The sequence below is a fragment of the Heterodontus francisci genome, chromosome 32, assembly GCF_036365525.1.
Source record: "Heterodontus francisci isolate sHetFra1 chromosome 32, sHetFra1.hap1, whole genome shotgun sequence".
NCBI lineage: Eukaryota > Metazoa > Chordata > Chondrichthyes > Heterodontiformes > Heterodontidae > Heterodontus > Heterodontus francisci.
Window position 1 is genome coordinate 2,758,757 of NC_090402.1, and position 20,432 is coordinate 2,779,188.

The 20,432-nt window shown below is 54.7% G+C and overlaps 1 protein-coding gene across 1 annotated transcript in view; it reads left to right on the forward strand.

Annotated features, from left to right (window-relative positions):
• Positions 1-10,946: 10,946 nt before the first annotated feature.
• Positions 10,947-20,432, forward strand: part of LOC137347548 (retinoic acid receptor RXR-alpha-A) — a 319,476-nt gene continuing 309,990 nt past the window's right edge. Inside the window, exon 1 of the mRNA XM_068012022.1 lies at positions 10,947-11,157. The gene's annotated coding sequence lies outside the window, so the exon portion shown is untranslated. The remainder of the gene's footprint in view (positions 11,158-20,432) is intronic.

Below are 20,432 nucleotides of genomic sequence, written 5' to 3' on the forward strand. Positions count from 1 at the left end.
AGGGACTGGAGGAGGTAACAGAGAAAGGGAGGGTTGTTGGCTGGAGGAGGTTACTGAGATAGGGAGGGTTGTTGGGCTGAAGGAGATTACAGAGATAGGGAGGGTTGTCGGCTGGGGGAGGTTACAGAGATAGGGAGGGTTGTCGGCTGGAGGAGGTTACAGAGATAGGGAGGGTTGTCAGCTGGAGGAGGTTACAGAGATAGGGAGGGGTGTAGGGACTGGAGGAGGTAACAGAGATAGGGAGGTTTGTGTGTCTGGAAGAGGTAACAGAGATAGGGAGGGTTGTAGGGCTGGAGGAGGTTACAGAGATCGGGAGGGTTGTGTGTCTGGAAGAGGTTACAGAGATAGGGAGGGTTGTAGGGCTGGAGGAGGTTACAGAGATCGGGAGGGTTGTTGGGCCGGAGGAGGTTACAGAGACATGGAGGTTTGTAGGGCTGGTGGAGGTTACTGAGATAGGGAGGGTTGCAGGGATGGAGGAGGTTACAGAGATTGGGAGGGTTGTCAGCTGGAGGAGATTACAGAGATAGGGAGGGTTGCCGGGCTGTAGGATGTTACAGAGATAGGAAGGGTTGTTGGGCCGGAAGAGTTTACAGAAATAGGGAGGGTTGTCGGGCTGGAGGAGGTTACAGAGATAGTTCGGGTTGTAGGGCCGGAGGAGGTTACTGAGATAGGGAGGGTAGTTGGGCTGGACGAGGTTACAGAGATAAGGAGGGTTGTCGGCTGGAGGAGGTTACAGCGATAGGGAGGAGGTTACAGAGGAAGGGAGCATTGTCGGGCTGCAGGAGGTTACAGAGATCGGGAGGGTTGTCGGCTGGAGGAGGTTACAGAGATAGGGAGGGGTGTAGTGACTGGAGGAGGCTCCAGATAGTGAGCTTTGTAGGGCTGGAGGAGGTTACAGAGATAGGGAGGGTTGTCGGCTGGAGGAGGTTACAGAGATAGGGAGGGGTGTAGGGACTGGAGGAGGTTACAGAGATAGGGAGGAGGTTACAGTGATAGGGAGCATTGTACGGGCTGCAGGAGGTTACCGAGATTGGGAATGTTGTCGGGCTGGAGGAGGTTACAGAGATAGGGAGGGTTGTAGGGCTGGAGGAGGTTGCTGAGATAGGGAGGGTTGTAGGGATGGAGGACGTTACTGAGATAGAGAGGGTTGTCGGCTGGAGGAGGATACAGAGATAGGGAGAGTTGTTGGGACTGGAGGAGGTAACAGAGATAGGGAGGGTTGTCGGCTGGAGGAGGTTACAGAGATAGGGAGGGTTGTAGGGATGGAGGAGGTTACAGAGATAGAGAGGGTTGTCGGCTGCAGGAGGTTACAGAGATAGGGAGGGGTGTAGGGACTGGAGGAGGTAACAGAGATAGGGAGGGTTGTTGGCTGGAGGAGGTTACTGAGATAGGGAGGCTTGTAGGGATGGAGGAGGTTACAGAGATAGAGAGGGTTGTCGGCTGGAGGAGGTTACAGAGATAGGGAGGGTTGTAGGGCCGGAAGTGTTTCCAGAGATAGGGAGGGTTGTAGGGCTGAAGGAGGTTACAGAGATAGGGAGGGTTGTCGGGCTGGAGGAGGTGACAGAGATCGGGAGGTTTGTAGGGCCGGAAGACGTTACAGAGATAGGGAGGGTTGTAGGGCTGGAAGAGGTTACAGAGATATTGAGGGTTGTCGGCTGGAGGAGGTTACTGAGATAGGGAGGGTTGTCGGCTGGAGGAGGTTACAGAGATCGGGAGGGTTGTAGGGCCGGAAGACGTTGCAGAGATAGGGAGGGTTGTCTGCTGGAGGAGGTTACTGAGATAGGGAGGGTTGTCGGGATGGAGGAGGTTACAGAGATAGAGAGGGATGTCGGCTGGAGGAGGTTACAGAGAGAGGGAGGGTGCAGGGGTTGGATGGGGTTACTGAGATAGGGAGGGTTGTAGGGCTGAAGGAGGTTACAGAGATAGGGAGGGTTGTCGGCTGGAGGAGGTTACAGAGATAGGGAGGGTTGTCGGCTGGAGGAGGTTACAGAGATAGGGAGGGTTGTCAGCTGGAGGAGGTTACAGAGATAGGGAGGGGTGTAGGGACTGGAGGAGGTAACAGAGATAGGGAGGTTTGTGTGTCTGGAAGAGGTTACAGAGATAGGGAGGGTTGTAGGGCTGGAGGAGGTTACAGAGATCGGGAGGATTGTAGGGATGGAGGAGGTTACAGAGATCGGGAGGGTTGTCAGCTGGAGGAGATTACAGAGATAGGGAGGGGTGTCGGGACTGGAGGAGGTAACAGAGATAGGGAGGGTTGTCGGCTGGAGGAGGTTACAGAGATAGGGAGGGTTGTAGGGCTGGAGGAGGTTACAGAGATAGAGAGGGTTGTCGGCTGCAGGAGGTTGCAGAGATAGGGAGGGGTGTAGGGACTGGAGGAGGTAACAGAGATAGGGAGGGTTGTCGGCTGGAGGAGGTTCCAGAGATAGAGAGGGTTGTCGGCTGGAGGAGGTTACAGAGATAGGGAGGGTTGTAGGGATGGAGGAGGTTACAGAGATAGAGAGGGTTGTCGGCTGGAGGAGGTAACAGAGATAGGGAGGGGTGTAGGGACTGGAGGAGGTAACAGAGAAAGGGAGGGTTGTTGGCTGGAGGAGGTTACTGAGATAGGGAGGGTTGTCGGCTGGAGGAGGTTACAGAGATAGGGAGGGTTGTATGGCCGGAAGAGGTTCCAGAGATAGGGAGGGTTGTAGGGCTGAAGGAGGTTACAGAGAGAGGGAGGGTTGTCGGGCTGGAGGCGGTGACAGAGATCGGGAGGGTTGTAGGGCCGGAAGATGTTACAGAGATAGGGAGGGTTGTAGGGCTGGAAGAGGTTGCAGAGATAGGGAGGGTTGTCGGCTGGAGGAGGTTACTGAGATAGGGAGGGTTGTCGGCTGGAGGAGGTTACAGAGATCGGGAGGGTTGTCTGCTGGAGGAGGTTACTGAGATAGGGAGGGTTGTAGGGATGGAGGAGGTTACAGAGATAGAGAGGGTTGTCGGCTGGAGGAGGTTACAGAGAGAGGGAGGGTGTAGGGGCTGGAGGGGGTTACTGAGATAGGGAGGGTTGTCGGCTGGAGGAGATTACTGAGATAGGGAGGGTTGTCGGCTGGAGGAGATTACAGAGATCGGGAGGGGTGTAGGGCCGGAAGACGTTACAAAGATAGGGAGGGTTGTCTGCTGGAGGAGGTTACTGAGATAGGGAGGGTTGTAGGGATGGAGGAGGTTACAGAGATAGAGAGGGTTGTCGGCTGGAGGAGGTTACAGAGATAGGGAGGGTTGTCGGCTGGAGGAGGTTACAGAGATCGGGAGGGTTGTCAGCTGGAGGAGGTTACAGAGATAGGGAGGGGTGTAGGGACTGGAGGGCGTTACTGAGATAGGGAGGGTTGTAGGGCTGAAGGAGGTTACAGAGATAGGGAGGGTTGTCGGCTGGAGGAAGTTACAGAGATAGGGAGGAGGTTACAGAGATAGGGAGCATTGTAGGGCTGCAGGAGGTTACAGAGATCGGGAGGGTTGTCGGCTGGAGGAGGTTACAGAGATAGGGAGGGGTGTAGTGAGTGGAGGAGGCTACAGATAGGGAGCTTTGTAGGACTGGAGGAGGTTAAAGAGATAGGGAGGGTTGTCGGCTGGAGGAGGTTACAGAGATAGGGAGGGGTGTAGGGACTGGAGGAGGTAACAGAGATCGGGAGGGTTGTCGGCTGGAGGAGGTTACAGAGATAGGGAGGGGTGTTGGGACTGGAGGAGGTTACAGAGATAGGGAGGAGGTTACAGAGAGATGGAGCATTGTACGGGCTGCAGGAGGTTACAGAGATAGGGAGGGTTGTCGGCTGGAGGAGGTTACAGAGATCGGGAGGGTTGTAGGGATGGAGGAGGTTACAGAGATAGAGAGGGTTGTCGGCTGGAGGAGGTTACAGAGATAGGGATGGGTGTAGGGACTGGAGGAGGTAACAGAGATAGGGAGGTTTGTGTGTCTGGAAGAGGTTACAGAGATAGGGAGGGTTGTCGGGCTGGAGGAGGTTACAGAGATCGGGAGGGTTGTTGGGCTGGAGGTGGTTACAGAGACATGGAGGGTTGTAGGGCTGGAGGTGGTTACTGAGATAGGTAGGGTTGTAGGGATGGAGGAGGTTGCAGAGATAGGGAGGGTTGTCAGCTGGAGGTGATTACAGAGATAGGGAGGATTGTCGGGCTGGAGGATGTTACAGAGATAGGAAGGGTTGTTGGGCCGGAAGAGGTTACAGAGATAGGGAGGGTTATCGGGCTGCAGGAGGTTACAGAGATAGGAAGGGTTGTTGGGCCGGAAGAGGTTACAGAGATAGGGAGGGTTGTCGGGCTGAAGGAGGTTACAGAGATCGGGAGGGTTGTAGGGCTGGAGGAGGTTACTGAGATAGGCAGGGTTGTAGGGCTGGAGGAGGTTACAGAGATAGGGAGGGTCGTCGGCTGTGGGAGGTAACAGAGATAGGGAGGAGGTTACAGAGATAGGGGGCACTGTACGGGCTGCAGGAGGTTACAGAGATAGGGAGGGTTGTCGGCTGGAGGAGGTTACAGAGATAGGGAGTGTTGTAGGGCTGGAGGAGATTACTGAGATAGGGAGGGTTGTAGGGATGGAGGAGGTTACAGAGATAGAGAGGGTTGTCCGCTGGAGGAGGTTAAAGAGATATGGAGTGTTGTAGGGACTGGAGGAGGTTACAGAGATCGGGAGGGGTGTAGGGCCGGAAGACGTTGCAGAGATAGGGAGGGTTGTCTGCTGGAGGAGGTTACTGAGATAGGGAGGGTTGTCGGGATGGAGGAGGTTACAGAGATAGAGAGGGTTGTCGGCTGGAGGAGGTTACAGAGAGAGGGAGGGTGCAGGGGCTGGATGGGGTTACTGAGATAGGGAGGGTTGTAGGGCTGAAGGAGGTTACAGAGATAGGGAGGGTTGTCGGCTGGAGGAGGTTACAGAGATAGGGAGGGTTGTCGGCTGGAGGAGGTTACAGAGATAGGGAGGGTTGTCAGCTGGAGGAGGTTACAGAGATAGGGAGGGGTGTAGGGACTGGAGGAGGTAACAGAGATAGGGAGGTTTGTGTGTCTGGAAGAAGTTACAGAGATAGGGAGGGTTGTAGGGCTGGAGGAGGTTACAGAGATCGGGAGGATTGTTGGGCTGGAGGAGGTTACAGAGACATGGAGGGTTGTAGGGCTGGAGGAGGTTACTGAGGTAGCGAGGTATGTAGGGATGGAGGAGGTTACAGAGATAGGGAGGGTTGTCAGCTGGAGGAGATTACAGAGATAGGGAGGGGTGTAGGGACTGGAGGAGGTAACAGAGATAGGGAGGGTTGTCGGCTGGAGGAGGTTACAGAGATAGGGAGGGTTGTAGGGATGGAGGAGGTTACAGAGATAGAGAGGGGTGTAGGGACTGGAGGAGGTAACAGAGATAGGGAGGGTTGTCGGCTGGAGGAGGTTCCAGAGATAGAGAGGGTTGTCGGCTGGAGGAGGTTACAGAGATAGGGAGGGTTGTAGGGATGGAGGAGGTTGCAGAGATAGAGAGGGTTGTCGGCTGGAGGAGGTAACAGAGATAGGGAGGGGTGTAGGGACTGGAGGAGGTAACAGAGAAACGGAGGGTTGTTGGCTGGAGGAGGTTACTGAGATAGGGAGGGTTGTCGGCTGGAGGAGGTTACAGAGATAGAGAGGGTTGTATGGCCGGAAGAGGTTCCAGAGATAGGGAGGGTTGTCGGGCTGGAGGCGGTGACAGAGATCGGGAGGGTTGTAGGGCCGGAAGATGTTACTGAGATAGGGAGGGTTGTCGGCTGGAGGAGATTACAGAGATCGGGAGGGGTGTAGGGCCGGAAGACGTTACAAAGATCGGGAGGGTTGTCTGCTGGAGGAGGTTACTGAGATCGGGAGGGTTGTAGGGATGGAGGAGGTTACAGAGATAGAGAGGGTTGTCGGCTGGAGGAGGTTACAGAGATAGGGAGGGTTGTCGGCTGGAGGAGGTTACAGAGATAGGGAGGGTTGTCAGCTGGAGGAGGTTACAGAGATCGGGAGGGGTGTAGGGACTGGAGGGGGTTACTGAGATAGGGAGGGTTGTAGGGCTGAAGGAGGTTACAGAGATAGGGAGGGTTGTCGGCTGGAGGAAGTTACAGAGATAGGGAGGAGGTTACAGAGATAGGGAGCATTGTAGGGCTGCAGGAGGTTACAGAGATCGGGAGGGTTGTCGGCTGGAGGAGGTCACAGAGATAGGGAGGGGTGTAGTGAGTGGAGGAGGCTACAGATAGGGAGCTTTGTAGGACTGGAGGAGGTTACAGAGATAGGGAGGGTTGTCGGCTGGAGGAGGTTACAGAGATAGGGAGGGGTGTAGGGACTGGAGGAGGTTACAGAGATAGGGAGGGTTGTCGGCTGGAGGAAGTTACAGAGATAGGGAGGAGGTTACAGAGATAGGGAGCATTGTAGGGCTCCAGGAGGTTACAGAGATCGGGAGGGTTGTCGGCTGGAGGAGGTTACAGAGATAGGGAGGGGTGTAGTGAGTGGAGGAGGCTACAGATAGGGAGCTTTGTCGGACTGGAGGAGGTTACAGAGATAGGGAGGGTTGTCGTCTGGAGGAGGTTACAGAGATAGGGAGGGGTGTAGGGACTGGAGGAGGTTACAGAGATAGGGAGGAGGTTACAGAGAGAGGGAGCATTGTACGGGCTGCAGGAGGTTACAGAGATAGGGAGGGTTGTCGGCTGGAGGAGGTTACAGAGATAGGGATGGGTGTAGGGACTGGAGGAGGTAACAGAGATAGGGAGGTTTGTGTGTCTGGAAGAGGTTACAGAGATAGGGAGGGTTGTCGGGCTGGAGGAGGTTACAGAGATCGGGAGGGTTGTTGGGCTGGAGGTGGTTACAGAGACATGGAGGGTTGTAGGGCTGGAGGTGATTACTGAGATAGGGAGGGTTGTTGGGCCGGAAGAGGTTACAGAGATAGGGAGGGTTATCGGGCTGGAGGAGGTTACAGAGATAGGAAGGGTTGTTGGGCCGGAAGAGGTTACAGAGATCGGGAGGGTTGTAGGGCTGGAGGAGGTTACTGAGATAGGCAGGGTTGTAGGGCTGGAGGAGGTTACAGAGATAGGGAGGGTCGTCGGCTGTAGGACTTAACAGAGATAGGGAGGAGGTTACAGAGATAGGGAGCATTGTAGGACTGGAGGAGGGTACAGAGCTCGGGAGGGTTGTCGGCTGGAGGAGGCTACAGAGATAGGGAGGGGTGTAGGGACTGGAGGAGGTTACAGAGATAGGGAGGATGTTACAGAGATAGGGGGCATTGTACGGGCTGCAGGAGGTTACAGAGATAGGGAGGGTTGTCGGCTGGTGGAGGTTACAGAGATAGGGAGTGTTGTAGGGCTGGAGGAGATTACTGAGATAGGGAGGGTTGTAGGGATGGAGGAGGTTACAGAGATAGAGAGGGTTGTCCGCTGGAGCAGGTTACAGAGATATGGAGAGTTGTAGGGACTGGAGGAGGTTACAGAGATCGGGAGGGGTGTCGGGTCTGGAGGAGGTTACTGAGATAGGGAGGGTTGTCGGCTGGAGGAGGTTACAGAGATAGGGAGGGTTGTAGGGATGGAGGAGGTTACAGAGATAGGGAGGGGTGTCGGGTGCGGAGGAGGTTACAGAGATAGAGAGGGTTGTCGGCTGGAGGAGGTTACAGAGATAAGGAAAGTTGTAGGGACTGGAGGAGGTTGCAGAGATAGGGAGGGGTGTAGGGACTGGAGGAGGTAACAGAGATAGGGAGGGTTGTCGGCTGGAGGATGTTACAGAGATAGGGAGGGTTGTAGGGATGGAGGAGGTTACAGAGATAGAGAGTGTTGTAGGCTGGAGGAGGTTACAGAGATAGGGAGGGGTGTAGGGACTGGAGGAGGTTACAGAGATAGGGAGGATTGTCTGCTGGAGGAGGTTACAGAGATAGGGAGGGGTGTAGGGACTTGAGGAGGTTACTGAGATAGGGAGGGTTGTCGGCTGGAGGAGGTTACAGAGATAGGGAGGGGTGTAGGGGCTGGAGGAGATTACAGAGATAGGGAGGGTTGTCGGCTGGAGGAGGTTACAGAGATAGGGAGGGTTGTCGGCTGGAGGAGGTTACAGAGATAGGGAGGATTGTCGGCTGGAGGAGGTTACAGAGATAGGGAGGGGTGTCGGGGCTGGAGGAGGTTACAGAGATAGGGAGGGGTGTAGGGGCTGGAGGAGGTTACAGAGATAGGGAGAGTTGTAGGGACTGGAGAAGGTTACAGAGATAGGGAGGGTTGTCGGGATGGAGGAGGCTACAGAGATAGGGAGGGTTGTCGGCTGGAGGAGGTTACAGAGATAGGGAGGGTTGTCGGCTGGAGGAGGTTACAGAGATAGGGAGGGGTGTAGGGGCTGGAGGAGGTTCCAGAGATCGGGAGAGTTGTTGGGACTGGAGGAGGTTACAGAGATAGGGAGGGTTGTCGGCTGGAGGAGGTTACAGATAGGGAGGGTTGTCGGCCGGAGGAGGTTACAGAGATAGGGAGGGGTGTCGGGGCTGGAGGAGGTTACAGAGATAGGGAGGGGTGTAGGGGCTGGAGGAGGTTACAGAGATAGGGAGAGTTGTAGGGACTGGAGGAGGTTACAGAGATAGGGAGGGTTGTCGGGATGGAGGAGGTTACAGAGATAGGGAGGGTTGTCGGCTGGAGGAGGTTACAGAGATAGGGAGAGTTGTAGGGACTGGAGGAGGTTACAGAGATAGGGAGGGTTGTAGGGACTGGAGGAGGTTACAGAGATAGGGAGGGGTGTAGGGGCTGGAGGAGGTTCCAGAGATCGGGAGAGTTGTAGGGATTGGAGGAGGTTACAGAGATAGGGAGGGTTGTCGGCTGGAGGAGGTTACAGAGATAGGGAGAGTTGTAGGGACTGGAGGAGGTTACAGAGATAGGGAGGGTTGTAGGGACTGGAGGAGGTTACAGAGATAGGGAGGGTTGTAGGGATGGAGGAGGTTACAGAGATAGGGAGGGTTGTCGGCTGGAGGAGGTTCCAGAGATCGGGAGAGTTGTAGGGATTGGAGGAGGTTACAGAGATAGGGAGGGTTGTCGGCTGGAGGAGGTTCCAGAGATCGGGAGAGTTGTAGGGATTGGAGGAGGTTACAGAGATAGGGAGGGTTGTCGGCTGGAGGAGGTTACAGAGATAGGGAGAGTTGTAGGGACTGGAGGAGGTTACAGAGATAGGGAGGGTTGTAGGGACTGGAGGAGGTTACAGAGATAGGGAGGGTTGTAGGGATGGAGGAGGTTACAGAGATAGGGAGGGTTGTCGGCTGGAGGAGGTTACAGAGATAGGGAGGGTTGTAGGGATGGAGGAGGTTACAGAGATCGGGAGGGTTGTCGGCTGGAGGAGGTTACAGAGATAGGGAGGGTTGTCGGCTGGAGGAGGTTACAGAGATAGGGAGGGTTGTCGGCTGGAGGAGGTTACAGAGATAGGGAGGGTTGTCGGCTGGAGGAGGTTACAGAGATAGGGAGGGTTGTCGGCTGGAGGAGGTTACAGAGATAGGGAGGGTTGTAGGGATGGAGGAGGTTACAGAGATAGGGAGGGTTGTCGGCTGGAGGAGGTTACAGAGATAGGGAGGGTTGTCGGCTGGAGGAGGTTACAGAGATAGGGAGGGTTGTCGGCTGGAGGAGGTTACAGAGATAGGGAGGTTTGTAGGGATGGAGGAGGTTACAGAGATAGGGAGGGGTGTCGGCTGGAGGAGGTTACAGAGATAGGGAGGGTTGTAGGGATGGAGGAGGTTACAGAGATAGGGAGGGGTGTCGGCTGGAGGAGGTTACAGAGATAGGGAGGGTTGTCGGCTGGAGGAGGTTACAGAGATAGGGAGGGGTGTCGGCTGGAGGAGGTTACAGAGATAGGGAGGGTTGTCGGCTGGAGGAGGTTACAGAGATAGGGAGGGGTGTCGGCTGGAGGAGGTTACAGAGATAGGGAGGGGTGTCGGCTGGAGGAGGTTACAGAGATAGGGAGGGGTGTCGGCTGGAGGAGGTTACAGAGATAGGGAGGGTTGTCGGCTGGAGGAGGTTACAGAGATAGGGAGGTTTGTAGGGATGGAGGAGGTTACAGAGATAGGGAGGGGTGTCGGCTGGAGGAGGTTACAGAGATAGGGAGGGTTGTAGGGATGGAGGAGGTTACAGAGATAGGGAGGGGTGTCGGCTGGAGGAGGTTACAGAGATAGGGAGGGTTGTCGGCTGGAGGAGGTTACAGAGATAGGGAGGGGTGTCGGCTGGAGGAGGTTACAGAGATAGGGAGGGTTGTCGGCTGGAGGAGGTTACAGAGATAGGGAGGGGTGTCGGCTGGAGGAGGTTACAGAGATAGGGAGGGGTGTAGGGATGGAGGAGGTTACAGAGATAGGGAGGGGTGTCGGCTGGAGGAGGTTACAGAGATAGGGAGGGAGCGAGGCCATGGGGGGATTTGAAAAGAAGGATGAGAATATTGAAATTGAGGTGTTGCTGGAGTGGGAGCCGGTGTGGTGTCAGTGAAGAACAGGGTGAGTTGGGACCCAGGCAGGAGAGTTTTGGTTGAGCTGTTGGTTCTGAGTGGAAGCTGGGAGGCAGACAGGAGGTGACAGTCATTAACTTTAACCCTTTGCATGCAGAGTTGTGTCTAAAACTGATGAAATCAGATCAGTTACTCGGACAGCTGTTTGACCGGGTTCTGTGGGGCTGTGGTCTTGTTTCCCTGCCGACAACTGGCTCCTGCCGGGGCCGATTGTAAATGGACATTCCACCCTGGAGGGCAGCACAGCCGCTGATGCTATCCTCAGCTGACACAGCAGTGAGTTCGAGGCGGAGACTCTGTGCCTTGCCCAGAGATATTGAGTAAATGGAACTGCAAGCACCCTGACCCTGGGCTGATCTCAACTGAGTGAAGAGGGGCTGGAATGTGGGATTGTCCCACCCTCTCTGCTTTCACACTGACTCTGCAAACACTCCGATTGTCCCGGCAGAGGTTTCAGTAAGTGAGTGCTGAGTGGAGTGAGGAGAGGCCGGCTCTGACACAGCTTCCTGCTGGAAATAATTAACTAGAAAACACACAAGAGTGTGGCCACCTCCTACTCCGGAGTGAAGGCACTCCTCTTGTGAGGGAGTGAGAGTGAGTGAGTGAGTTGCTTCCCTGTCTCTGCTGCAGCCTCTCGGAGTCGGACCGAGCGATTCGAAGTTTCAAGATAAATGTATTGGTGATGGCGGGATGAAAACTGAGGTAAGTTGGCTTTGAGTGAGGTGATTTACTCTGGAGTGGAGGCAGTCAGTGAGGGAGAGGGAGGTGATTTACTCTGGAGTTGAAGCAGTCAGTGAGGGGGAGGGAGGTTATTTACTCGGGAGTTGAGGCAGTGTCAGTGAGTGAGGGGGAGGGAGGTGATTTACTCGGGAGTTGAGGCAGTTTCAGTGAGATGGAGGGAGATGATTTACTCGGGAGTTGAGGCAGTGTCAGTGAGTGAGGGGGAGGGAGGTGATTTACTCTGGAGTTGAGGCAGTCAGTGAGGGGGAGGGAGGTGATTTACTCTGGAGTTGAGGCAGTCAGTGAGGGGGAGGGAGGTGATTTACTCTGGAGTGGAGGCAGTCAGTGAGGGGGAGGGAGGTGATTTACTGGAGTTGAGGCAGTCAGTGTGGGGGAGGGAGGTGATTTACTCGGGTTGAGGCAGTCAGTGAGGGGGAGGGAGGTGATTTAGAATTAGAATTAGAATTAGAACATTACAGCGCAGTACAGGCCCTTCGGCCCTCGATGTTGCGCCGACCTGTGAAACCATCTGACCTACACTATTCCATTTTCATCCATATGTCTATCCAATGACCACTTAAATGCCCTTAAAGTTGGCGAGTCTACTACTGTTGCAGGCAGGGCGTTCCACGCCCCTACTACTCTCTGAGTAAAGAAACTACCTCTGACATCTGTCCTATATCTATCACCCCTCAACTTAAAGCTATGTCCCCTCGTGTTTGCCATCCTCATCCGAGGAAAAAGACTCTCACTATCCACCCTATCTAACCCTCTGATTATCTTGTATGTCTCTATTAAGTCACCTCTCCTCCTCCTTCTCTCTAACGAAAACAACCCCAAGTCCCTCAGCCTTTCCTCGTAAGACCTTCCCTCCATACCAGGCAACATCCTAGTAAATCTCCTCTGCACCCTTTCCATAGCTTCCACATCCTTCCTATAATGCGGTGACCAGAACTGCACGCAATACTCCAGGTGCGGCCTCACCAGAGTTTTGTACAGCTGCAGCATGACATCGTGGCTCCGAAACTCGATCCCCCTACTAATAAAAGCTAACACACCATATGCCTTCTTAACAGCCCTATTAACCTGGGTAGCAACTTTCAGGGATTTATGTACCTGGACACCAAGATCTCTCTGTTCATCTACACTACCAAGAATCTTCCCATTAGCCCAGTACTCTGCATTCCTGTTACTCCTTCCAAAGTGAATCACCTCACACTTCTCCGCATTAAACTCCATTTGCCATCTCTCAGCCCAGCTCTGCAGCCTATCTATGTCCCTCTGTACCCTACAACACCCTTCGACACTATCCACAACTCCACCGACCTTCGTGTCATCTGCAAATTTACTAACCCACCCTTCTACACCCTCTTCCAGGTCATTTATAAAAATGACAAACAGCAATGGCCCCAAAACAGATCCTTGCGGTACACCACTAGTAACTAAACTCCAGGATGAACATTTGCCATCAACCACCACCCTCTGTCTTCTTTCAGCTAGCCAATTTCTGATCCAAAGCTCTAAATCACCTTCAACCCCATACTTCCGTATTTTCTGCAATTTACTCTGGAGTTGAGGCAGTCAGTGAGGGGGAGGGAGGTGATTTACTCTGGAGTTGAGGCAGTCAGTGAGGGGGAGGGAGGTGATTTATTCTGGAGTTGAGGCAGTCAGTGAGTGAGGGGGAGGGAGGTGATTTATTCTGGAGTTGAGGCAGTCAGTGAGGAGGAGGGAGGTGATTTACTCTGGAGTTGAGGCAGTGTCAGTGAGTGAGGGGGAGGGAGGTGATTTACTCGGGGGTTGAGGCAGTGTCAGTGAGTGAGGGGGTGGGAGGTGATTTACTCGGGGGTTGAGGCAGTGTCAGTCAGTGAGGGGGAGGGAGGCGATTTACTCGGGGGTTGAGGCAGTTTCAGTGAGATGGAGGAAGATTATTTACTCGGGAGTTGAGGCAGTGTCAGTGAGTGAGGGGGAGAGAGGTGATTCACTCGGGAGTTGAGGCAGCGTCAGTGAGGAAGAGAGAGGTGATTCACTCGGGAGTTGAGGCAGCGTCAGTGAGGAAGAGAGAGGTGATTCACTCGGGAGTTGAGGCAATGTCAGTGAGGGGGAGGGAGGTGATTCACTCGGGAGTTGAGGCAGCGTCGGTGAGGAGGAGAGAGGTGATTTACTCGGGAGTTGAGGCAGCGTCAGTGAGGAGGAGGGAGGTGATTCACTCGGGAGTTGAGGCAGTGTCAGAGGAGGAATGAGGTGATTCACTCGGGAGTTGAGGCAGTGTGAGTCATTGAGGAGGAGGGAGGTGATTCACTCGGGAGTTGAGGCAGTCAGTGAGGGGGAGGGAGAGGGAGGTGATTTACTCTGGAGTGGAGGCAGTCAGTGAGGGGGAGGGAGGTGATTTTCTCTGGAGTGGAGGCAGTCAGTGAGGGGGAGGGAGGTGATTTACTCGAGTTGAGGCAGTCAGTGAGGGAGAGGGAGGTGATTTACTCTGGAGTTGAGGCAGTCAGTGAGGGGGAGGGAGGTGATTTACTCTGGAGTGAAGGCAGTCAGTGAGGGGGAGGGAGGTGATTTACTCTGGAGTTGAGGCAGTCAGTGAGGGGTAGGGAGGTGATTTACTCTGGAGTTGAGGCAGTGTCTGAGTGAGTGAGGAGGAGAGAGCTGATTTACTCGGGGGTTGAGGCAGTTTCAGTCAGTGATGTGGAGGGAGGTGATTTACTCGGGAGTTGAGGCAGGTTCAGTCAGTGAGGGAGAGGGAGGTTATTTACTCGGGAGTTGAGGCAGTGTCAGTGAGTGAGGGGGAGGGAGGCGATTTACTCGGGGGTTGAGGCAATTTCAGTGAGATGGAGGGAGATGATTTACTCGGGAGTTGAGGCAGTGTCAGTGAGTGAGGGGGAGGGAGGTGATTTACTCTGGAGTTGAGGCAGTCAGTGAGGGGGAGGGAGGTGATTTACTCTGGAGTGGAGGCAGTCAGTGAGGGGGAGGGAAGTGATTTACTCGAGTTGAGGCAGTCAGTGAGGGAGAGGGAGGTGATTTACTCTGGAGTTGAGGCAGTCAGTGAGGGGGAGGGAGGTGATTTACTCTGGAGTGGAGGCAGTCAGTGAGGGGGAGGGAGGTGATTTACTCTGGAGTTGAGGCAGTCAGTGAGGGGTAGGGAGGTGATTTACTCTGGAGTTGAGGCAGTGTCTGAGTGAGTGAGGAGGAGAGAGCTGATTTACTCGGGGGTTGAGGCAGTTTCAGTCAGTGATGTGGAGGGAGGTGATTTACTCGGGAGTTGAGGCAGGTTCAGTCAGTGAGGGAGAGGGAGGTTATTTACTCATGAGTTGAGGCAGTGTCAGTGAGCGAGGGGGAGGGAGGCGATTTACTCGGGGGTTGAGGCAGTTTCAGTGAGATGGAGGGAGATGATTTACTCGGGAGTTGAGGCAGTGTCAGTGAGTGAGGGGGAGGGAGGTGATTTACTCTGGAGTTGAGGCAGTCAGTGAGGGGGGGGAGGTGATTTACTCTGGAGTGGAGGCAGTCAGTGAGGGGGAGGGAGGTGATTTACTCTGGAGTTGAGGCAGTCAGTGAGGGGGAGGGAGGTGATTTACTCTGGAGTTGAGGCAGTCAGTGAGGGGGAGGGAGGTGATTTACTCGAGTTGAGGCAGTCAGTGTGGGGGAGGGAAGTGATTTACTCGAGTTGAGGCAGTGAGGGGGAGGGAGGTGATTTACTCGGGTTGAGGCAGTCAGTGAGGGGGAGGGAGGTGATTTACTCTGGAGTTGAGGCAGTCAGTGAGGGGGAGGGATGTGATTTACTCTGGAGTTGAGGCAGTCAGTGAGGGGGAGGGAGGTGGTTTACTCTGGAGTTGAGGCAGTCAGTGAGGAGGAGGGAGGTGATTTACTCTGGAGTTGAGGCAGTGTCAGTGAGTGAGTGAGGGGGAGAGAGGTGATTTACTCGGGGGTTGAGGCAGTTTCAGTCAGTGATGTGGAGGGAGGTGATTTACTCGGGAGTTGAGGCAGTGTCAGTGAGTGAGGGGGAGGGAGGTGATTTACTCGGGAGTTGAGGCAGTGTCAGTCAGTGAGGGGGAGGGAGGTGATTTACTCTGGAGTTGAGGCAGTCAGTGAGGGGGAGGGAGGTGATTTACTCTGGAGTGGAGGCAGTCAGTGAGGGGGAGGGAGGTGATTTACTCTGGAGTTGAGGCAGTCAGTGAGGGGGAGGGAGGTGATTTACTCTGGAGTTGAGGCAGTCAGTGAGGGGGAGGGAGGTGATTTACTCTGGAGTTGAGGCAGTCAGTGAGGGGGAGGGAGGTGATTTACTCTGGAGTTGAGGCAGTCAGTGAGGGGGAGGGATGTGATTTACTCTGGAGTTGAGGCAGTCAGTGAGGGGGAGGGAGGTGATTTACTCTGGAGTTGAGGCAGTCAGTGAGGAGGAGGGACGTGATTTACTCGAGTTGAGGCAGTGAGGGGGAGGGAGGTGATTTACTCGGGTTGAGGCAGTCAGTGAGGGGGAGGGAGGTGATTTACTCTGGAGTTGAGGCAGTCAGTGAGGGGGAGGGATGTGATTTACTCTGGAGTTGAGGCAGTCAGTGAGGGGGAGGGAGGTGATTTACTCTGGAGTTGAGGCAGTCAGTGAGGAGGAGGGAGGTGATTTACTCTGGAGTTGAGGCAGTGTCAGTGAGTGAGTGAGGGGGAGAGAGGTGATTTACTCGGGGGTTGAGGCAGTTTCAGTCAGTGATGTGGAGGGAGGTGATTTACTCTGGAGTTGAGGCAGTGTCAGTGAGTGAGTGAGGGGGAGAGAGGTGATTTACTCGGGGGTTGAGGCAGTTTCAGTCAGTGATGTGGAGGGAGGTGATTTATTCGGGGGTTGTGGCAGTTTCAGTGAGTGAGGGGGAGGGAGGTGATTCACTCGGGAGTTGATGCAGTGTCAGTGAGTGAGGGGGAGGGAGGTGATTTACTCGGGAGTTGAGGCAGTGTCAGTCAGTGAGGGGGAGGGAGGTGATTTACTCGGGAGTTGAGGCAGTGTCAGTCAGTGAGGGGGAGGGAGGCGATTTATTCGGGGGTTGTGGCAGTTTCAGTGAGTGAGGGGGAGGGAGGTGATTCACTCGGGAGTTGATGCAGTGTCAGTGAGGAAGAGAGAGGTGATTCACTCGGGAGTTGAGGCAATGTCAATGAGGGGGAGAGAGGTGATTCACTCGGGAGTTGATGCAGTGTCAGTGAGTGAGGAGGAGGGAGTTGAGGCAGCGACAGTGAGGAAGAGAGAGGTGATTCACTCGGGAGTTGAGGCAGCGTCGGTGAGGAGGAGAGAGGTGATTTACTCGGGAGTTGAGGCAGTGTCAGTGAGGAGGAGGGAGGTGATTTCCTCAGGAGTTGAGGCAGTGTCAGTGAGTGAGGAGGAGGGAGGTGATTTACTCGGGAGTTGTCGCAGTTAGTGAGTGGGGAGGAGGGAGGTGATTTACTCGGGAGTTGTCGCAGTTAGTGAGTGGGGAGGAGGGAGGTGATTTACTGGGGAGTTGAGGCAGCGTCGTTGAGTGAGGGGGAGGGAGGTGATTCACTCGGGAGTTGATGCAGTGTCAGTGAGGAAGAGAGAGGTGATTCACTCGGGAGTTGAGGCAATGTCAGTGAGGGGGAGAGAGGTGATTCACTCGGGAGTTGCTGCATTGTCAGTGAGTGAGGAGGAGGGAGTTGAGGCAGCGACAGTGAGGAAGAGAGAGGTGATTTACTCGGGAGTTGTCGCAGTTAGTGGGTGGGGAGGAGGGAGGTGATTTACTCGGGAGTTGAGGCAGCGTCAATGAGGGGGAGGGAGGTGATTTACTCGGGAGTTGAGGCAGTGTCAGTGAGGAGGGATGAGGTGATTTACTCGGGCGTTGAGGCAGTGTGAGTCATTGAGGAGGGAGGTGATTCACTCGGGAGTTGAGGCATTGTCAGTGAGTAAGGAGGAGGGAGGTGATTTCCTCGGGAGTTGAGGCAGTGTCAGTGAGGAGGAATGAGGTGATTTACTCGGGCGTTGAGGCAGTGTGAGTCATTGAGGAGGAGGGAGGTGATTTACTCGGGAGTTGTCGTAGTTAGTGAGTGAGGAGGAGGGAGGTGATTTACTTGGGAGTTGAGGCAGTGTCAGTGAGGAGGAGGGAGGTGATTTACTCTGGAGTTGAGGCAGTGTCAGTGAGGAGCAATGAGGTGATTTACTCGGGAGTTGAGGCAGTGTGAGTCATTGATGAGGAGGGAGATGATATACTCGGGTGTTGATGCAGTTACAGTCAATGAGGGGGAGGGAGGTGATTCACTCTGGAGTTGAGGCAGTGTGAGTCATTGAGGAGGAGGAGGAGATTCACTCGCGAGTTGAGGCAGTGAGGGGGAGGGAGGTGATTCACTCGGGAGTTGAGGCAGTCAGTGAGTGAGGAGGAGGGAGGTGATTTACTCGGGAGTTGAGGCAGTGTCAGTGAAGTGAGGAGGAGGGAGGTGATTTACTCGGGAGTTGAGGCAGTGTCAGTGAAGTGAGGAGGAGGGAGGCGATTTACTCGGGCGTTGAGGCAGTGTGAGTCATTGAGGAGGAGGGAGGTGATTCACTCGGGAGTTGAGGCAGTGTCAGTGTGGGGGAGGGAGGTGATTTACTCCAGTGAGGCAGTGTCAGTGAGTGAGGAGGAGGGAGGTGATTTTCTCGGGGGTTGAGGCAGTTTCAGTAAGGGGGAGGGAGGTGATTCACTCTGGAGTTGAGGCAGTGTCAGTGAGGAGGAATGAGGTGATTTACTCGAGAGTTGAGGCAGTGTGAGTCATTGAGGAGGAGGGAGGTGATTCACTCGGGAGTTGAGGCAGTGTCAGAGAGGAGGAGGGAGGTAATTTACTCGGGAGTTGAGTCAGTGTCAGTGATTGAGGAGGGGGGTGATTTACTCCAGTGAGGCAGTGTGAGTGAGTGAGGGGGAGGGAGTGATTCACTAGGGAGTTGAGGCAGTGTCAGTCAGTGAGCAGGAGGGAGGTGATTTACTCGGGAGTTGAGGCAGTTTCCGTGAGGGGGAGGAAGGTGATTTACTCGGGGGTTGAGGCAGTTTCAGTGAGGGGGAGGGAGGTGATTTACTCGGGAGTTGAGGCAGTGTCAATGAGGGGGAGAGAGGTGATTCACTCGGGAGTTGAGGCAGTGTCAGTGATGGGGAGGGAGGTGATTTACTCGGGGGTTGAGGCAGTTTCAGTCAGTGATGTGGAGGGAGGTGATTTACTCGGGAGTTGAGGCAGTGTCAGTGAGTGAGGGGGAGGGAGGTGATTTACTCGGGAGTTGAGGCAGTGTCAGTCAGTGAGGGGGAGGGAGGTGATTTACTCTGGAGTGGAGGCAGTCAGTGAGGGGGAGGGAGGTGATTTACTCTGGAGTTGAGGCAGTCAGTGAGGGGGAGGGAGGTGATTTACTCTGGAGTTGAGGCAGTCAGTGAGGGGGAGGGAGGTGATTTACTCTGGAGTTGAGGCAGTCAGTGAGGGGGAGGGATGTGATTTACTCTGGAGTTGAGGCAGTCAGTGAGGGGGAGGGAGGTGATTTACTCTGGAGTTGAGGCAGTCAGTGAGGAGGAGGGACGTGATTTACTCGAGTTGAGGCAGTGAGGGGGAGGGAGGTGATTTACTCGGGTTGAGGCAGTCAGTGAGGGGGAGGGAGGTGATTTACTCTGGAGTTGAGGCAGTCAGTGAGGGGGAGGGATGTGATTTACTCTGGAGTTGAGGCAGTCAGTGAGGGGGAGGGAGGTGATTTACTCTGGAGTTGAGGCAGTCAGTGAGGAGGAGGGAGGTGATTTACTCTGGAGTTGTGGCAGTGTCAGTGAGTGAGGGGGAGGGAGGTGATTTACTCGGGAGTTGAGGCAGTGTCAGTCAGTGAGGGGGAGGGAGGCGATTTATTCGGGGGTTGTGGCAGTTTCAGTGAGTGAGGGGGAGGGAGGTGATTCACTCGGGAGTTGATGCAGTGTCAGTGAGGAAGAGAGAGGTGATTCACTCGGGAGTTGAGGCAATGTCAGTGAGGGGGAGAGAGGTGATTCACTCGGGAGTTGATGCAGTGTCAGTGAGGAAGAGAGAGGTGATTCACTCGGGAGTTGAGGCAATGTCAGTGAGGGGGAGAGAGGTGATTCACTCGGGAGTTGATGCAGTGTCAGTGAGGAAGAGAGAGGTGATTCACTCGGGAGTTGAGGCAATGTCAGTGAGGGGGAGAGAGGTGATTCACTCGGGAGTTGATGCAGTGTCAGTGAGTGAGGAGGGAGGTGATTTCCTCGGGAGTTGAGGCAGTGTCAGTGAGTGAGGAGGAGGGAGGTGATTTACTCGGGAGTTGTCGCAGTTAGTGAGTGGGGAGGAGGGAGGTGATTTACTCGGGAGTTGTCGCAGTTAGTGAGTGGGGAGGAGGGAGGTGATTTACTGGGGAGTTGAGGCAGCGTTAGTGAGTGAGGGGGAGGGAGGTGATTCACTCGGGAGTTGATGCAGTGTCAGTGAGGAAGAGAGAGGTGATTCACTCGGGAGTTGAGGCAATGTCAGTGAGGGGGAGAGAGGTGATTCACTCGGGAGTTGCTGCATTGTCAGTGAGTGAGGAGGAGGGAGTTGAGGCAGCGACAGTGAGGAAGAGAGAGGTGATTTACTCGGGAGTTGTCGCAGTTAGTGGGTGGGGAGGAGGGAGGTGATTTACTCGGGAGTTGAGGCAGCGTCAGTGAGGGGGAGGGAGGTGATTTACTCGGGAGTTGAGGCAGTGTCAGTGAGGAGGGATGAGGTGATTTACTCGGGCGTTGAGGCAGTGTGAGTCATTGAGGAGGGAGGTGATTCACTCGGGAGTTGAGGCAGTGTCAGTGAGTAAGGAGGAGGGAGGTGATTTCCTCGGGAGTTGAGGCAGTGTCAGTGAGGAGGAATGAGGTGATTTACTCGGGCGTTGAGGCAGTGTGAGTCATTGAGGAGGAGGGAGGTGATTTACTCGGGAGTTGTCGTAGTTAGTGAGTGAGGAGGAGGGAGGTGATTTACTTGGGAGTTGAGGCAGTGTCAGTGAGGAGGAGGGAGGTGATTTACTCTGGAGTTGAGGCAGTGTCATTGAGGAGCAATGAGGTGATTTACTCGGGAGTTGAGGCAGTGTGAGTCATTGATGAGGAGGGAGATGATATACTCGGGTGTTGATGCAGTTACAGTCAATGAGGGGGAGGGAGGTGATTCACTCTGGAGTTGAGGCAGTGTGAGTCATTGAGGAGGAGGGAGGAGATTCACTCGCGAGTTGAGGCAGTGAGGGGGAGGGAGGTGATTCACTCGGGAGTTGAGGCAGTCAGTGAGTGAGGAGGAGGGAGGTGATTTACTCGGGA